Consider the following 5,048-nt stretch of genomic DNA (forward strand, 5'->3'; position numbering starts at 1 on the left):
TAACTCGCACTGTTCTGGAACCATGACTCAATCCTCTCCAACTATTCTGAAGATTGCAGAAGCTAAATCGGACGGAAGGGTTCCCCGGACAGGTGATGTTTCAGACATATCAGCACAACAAGTTTTAGCCGAGGGCTCATGTACTGATGAACGGGTTTTGACCGATAAACTGATCTCGTGGTAAGCCTTTTTAGCCGATAAAATCCAACTTTCTCGGCATAAAGTTTTAGCCAATAATCTCTGGATCCGGTACATCATCTGACCGAGAAAATCCACCCGGTAAACGTTTTTGGCAGACAATTTGCTTCTTGCGGTACACAACTCTGCCGATGATCTCCAAAAAGCCATTTTCACCATTCGTGACCTTTTCTCCACCATTTAAACACCTGTTTTCATCTCTTCTTATCTAAATAACCTCAAAAGTACCTGAAAATACTTCCAAACGATGCAAAGACTCACTTGGACTTAATGCAAACTCCTAAGTCCTAAAACAATGCATAAAGACCTAAAATGCATGCAACAAGACATGATTTGGACTAAAACATGCAAGCTAAATGATTCATTTTATGGAACATAACAACTCCCCTACACTTTTCCTTTGCTTGTCCTCAAGCAAAAAGAAAAAAGCATGAGAGAGGGTTGGTGTTTGGGAGTTCACATTTTTTAAGGATAGAGAGTAATAATCAAAAGAGTTCAACTCATGGTCCTAGTTACTAAATCTTAATTTCAATGCAAACTGGTGTACTCATAAAAACTAGCACGCTCTTCACCAAGTGAACCAAACTCAAGTGTCAACCTTCACAAGAATTCCTAACTCCAGCCCTTTGACATTCATTCAAGTATCATGTGAATCATGCTCATGCAAATCATGTGAACTCATTTGGCTAAGGGATGCGGTTATGAGACAAATATTATCTCATTCAATGCTCATGGATTCAATGCAGCTTAAGGGATCACTCAAGAAAGAATAAACTTTAACAGAAGGCTAATGGTAAAAGGCAACTGATGCATACAAGAGTAGACTCCCATCTACCCAATGTCCCAGGTTGGTCTTTCACCTTAACTCTAAACCCATGAAGAACACACCTAAGCTACCCTTCTCAAAAGGCTTTCATTGCCTTCGCAACCCACTTCTCACTTTACTCTCATTCTTTTCCTCACCAGAGGATTCATCTATTCATTCTCAAACTCAGGTTTTGGGGTCTAAACTTTTCACTTAGCTCTTTCTCACATAGCATTGTGTAGCCACTTTTCTTTTCTCTTTAAACACTTCAGCCTTTTTGGCTTCTTTTCTTTTGTTTTCAATTAGAGGCTAGACTTTTCTTTTGAAAACATGATATGTTCATAATTTGCATCATTTAGGTTGTATATTTCATTCCAAATCATATCTTATTTCATGCATTTTAGGTCCTTAGGGTTTTTTTTAGGACTTAGGAGTAGCATTAGGTCCGAATGAGTCTCTGCATATTTTGAGTGTTTATCAGGTGTATTTGGAGCTATTTAGAGTTGAAAAGGTGAATCCAGGAAGAGAAATGGTGATCAGGGTTTGAAAGATAGTGAAAATGAGTTTTTGGAGGTTCTCGGCCATTCTCACGAACTGCAGGATGGTTTTTCTCGGCGATTTGCATGTACCGAGGGTGGATTCCTCGTCCAAAACGCGTACCGGCAGGTTAAGTTTCTCGGCCAAAATTCCTGGGTGCAGACACATTTTCGAAGTTGCCTGTCCGGGGAACCTTCCGGTCCGATTCAGCTGTCGCGTGCTTCATCAAAGTTGGAGAAGATTGGATCATGGTTCCAGAGCAGGTAGAATCATAGGATTTGGAGGCGTGAGGAGAGAGTTAAGCTCATCGGAAGGAACTCCTGTCTCGCTGCCGTTTTGGACCGACCCGATGAGCTCCGAAGAATGCAAAGGACGGTGCACATCCAGACCGATCCAATTTACAGGGCCTTCATCAGAATCCGAGATATTTGAGTCCTCTTTCCAGAACGTATGAGATCATTCAATTCGGAGCTATGAGCAAGAAGATAACGTTTCCGGAATGGACACATGTCTAGAAGCCTCTTTCTGATCGTGTCAATGCACTGCGAAGATGAGTCCTCCAGGAAACCTTCCACTTCCCAAGCACCGAAGGTTCCTTCACCAAAGTTGAAGATGTCTGAGTCTTCTATCCACTGAAACTGGAATTACACCATTCGGACCAGTACCCTAGAAGTTACGCTTCCCTGAATGTGAAGTGGTACGAAGAGCCCTGAACGCTGCGAGAATGATAACCCTTATTAAGGCCTTGAAATTATGCTAAGGGAAAGATGGCACGGTGGAATGCCACGGTTCACATCTGACCGTTGCACTTGATTACAGTTCTTCAGGATTTGACACGATCTTCACGCCACGGTCTACACTTGACCATGGCAAGGTAACACTTGGCCGCGGAAGGATTTTACTTGCATTCGGGAATTGCCAGGAGGTAATGCCACGGTCTACACTTGACCATGGCAAGACAGCACTTGTGATCCTTCAGACATTCGGAACTTGACACGGTCTCCACGCCACGACTTTGGACTTGGCCGTGGCACTTGATGCAATCTCTCGGCATTTGACACGGTCTCCACGCCACGGCTTTAGACTTGGCCGTGGCAACTTTATGCGTTCCTTCGGTGTTTGACACGGCCATGCATCACAACCAGAGAGAGTCCGTGGCACCATGATTCATCCAAGAACAAGAGACACAGGACTTGACACGGTCACTTGCCACGGCTTGACCAAAACCTGCTAGAACCGTGGCAAACTTCTTCTTTACCCACCAAAGCCGGGTCAGTACCCGGTTTGTTCCGGGCTGACCCGGTTCGTCCAAGACTTCTCTAAATACTTTTTAGACCTAATTTGGAGAGAAATTTATCCTATCTTTAGTCTCCTTTTCCTTTTTGGTGAAAGAACCACTTGATAATACTTTGTTTTGAGTTTAATATCGATTTGAAGAGTGTTTTCCATCTTGTTCTATCATTTCTCATCATCAAACCACACTTCTAATCATGATTAACAACACATCTTGCAAAGTATCTAGTGTGTTGATCATGATTAGTGAGTAATCCCATATTAAGGGCTTAGATATGTATATTAGGGTGCTTAAGTGGTAGATTAGTGAGCTTAGGGGTTAGATCATGCACATTCCATTCTCTACAACCTGTTCTTAATGCTAGATCAATACAAATCATATGTGGTCTAGATTCTGGACATTTCATGCACCAAAAGTGTTTAATGAAATGTCTGAATCAAGGTTGTTAGAGGTTTAAGTGTTATTCATCATGGGAATGATTGATTATATGCTTAAATGACAGATTAAACTGATTCTTAATGCTTGTTGATTCATGTTTCACTAATGATGATTAGGTTATAAACTGTTTTGGCATAGAAGTTGATACCTTCATGAAAGGATTAACTTAATTAATGATGTTTAAGTTGAATGGATTGCATTGATCATATGATTCATTAGCTCACTAGTTTATCACTGAAAGCACCCTAATCCACTATCATGTCTAAGACCTTTCTCATCATCATACATACATTCTCATCACTTGTCATTTGCTTAGTTCTTGTTTGATCACTTCTTCTTTAGTCATTTATCCTGTTTAAGTTTTTAGTTGTCATTAGTCAATCAAAACCTCACTTGTTCACTTGAATTGAGAAACTGATCACATAGCTTAGTGTCTATCAACACATTCTTGGATTGATAACCTCTTTGTGCTACATTGACAAGGGGATTGATAGCCCTGAGACCCATAAAGTCTTATCTATCAATTAGCGCCGTTGCCAAATTGTGGAGTGTTTAGCATTAGGCTTTGATCTGTTCCTGAGATCAAGTGCTTATTTGTTTTTACTGATTATTTTCAAGTTCTGATTGTGATTTCAGGTGCATGAACACCAGGTCCAGATCAAGAAGCTGTGGTACACCTTTTCCCTTAAACGACAACATAAATCTTTTGATACCAAAGAGGAGAAGGGATAGGCGTGGAAGACAGATTGATCAGGCTGATATGGAAGATCAACGAGAGCATGTGGTTGACATAGAACAACCGGTTCAGGAGCATCAGGCTCAGGGTAATGGAGCTGGTAATGAAGCTGGTAATAGAGTTGGTCAAGTGTTACATCAGGGTAATGTTCATCAGGAACAGGTGCATCAACAACAAGCTTATGTCCACCAGGGACAAGCTCCAGCTCATCAGCAGAGGCATCAGGCCAATGTACAGTAAAGACAACAGGTGCACCAGCAACATCAGCCCTTCCAACACCAGCAAAGGAGATATGAGCAACCACAAGTATATGTTGGAGAGAATGACAGGGCAAATGCTCATCAGTATGGGAGCTGGAATTCAGGCACCACATGTGCAAAACAACAACTTCGAAGTGAAGGCATCCTTGTTAAATATGGTCCAGAACTCAAAGTTCCTTGGATTAGCAATGGAAGATCCCTTGGAACACTTGGATCAATTTGATAAAGTGTGTGACCTGACAAAGATAAATGGAGTTTCTGAAGACAGCTTCAAGCTAAGATTATTCCCCTTCAGTCTTGGTGACAAAGCTCACCAATGGGAGAAGAATATTCCAAGAGGCTCCATTCAAACCTGGGAGCAATGCAAGCAAGCCTTCGTATCTAAGTTCTTCTCCACCTCCAGAACTGCTAAACTAAGGAATCAAATATCTAGCTTCAGCACAGCAATGAGAGTTTTGGTGAAGCATATGAGAGATTCAGGAGCTACACAAACCAATGCCCACACCATGGGTTTAGTGAGGCTTCTCTTCTCAGCACACTTTATAGAGGAACTCTTCCCAAGATTAGAAACCAGCTGGATACTGCTTCCAATGGGAACTTTCTGGGTAAGGAGATTCATGCTGCTTTAGAGCTAGTGGAGAACTTAGCAATGAGCAATGACACTTATGGTGAAGACTATGACAAATCAAATAGATCTGAAGGTTCAAGCTCAGAACAGAGGCTCAGTAGAGAAGTTAAAGAGTTGAGGAGTGAATTGGACAAGTTGAAATTCACCACTCA

General features: G+C 41.7%; 1 non-coding gene across 1 annotated transcript; it reads right to left on the bottom strand.

The window, feature by feature from the left end:
- Nucleotides 1-4,678: 4,678 nt before the first annotated feature.
- Nucleotides 4,679-4,781, bottom strand: LOC112082285. Its single transcript, XR_002896941.1, has one exon. It is a non-coding gene; the product is annotated as a small nucleolar RNA R71 (small nucleolar RNA).
- Nucleotides 4,782-5,048: the final 267 nt, after the last annotated feature.

This window comes from Eutrema salsugineum, unplaced genomic scaffold (genome assembly GCF_000478725.1).
Source record: "Eutrema salsugineum unplaced genomic scaffold, Eutsalg1_0 scaffold_8, whole genome shotgun sequence".
NCBI lineage: Eukaryota > Viridiplantae > Streptophyta > Magnoliopsida > Brassicales > Brassicaceae > Eutrema > Eutrema salsugineum.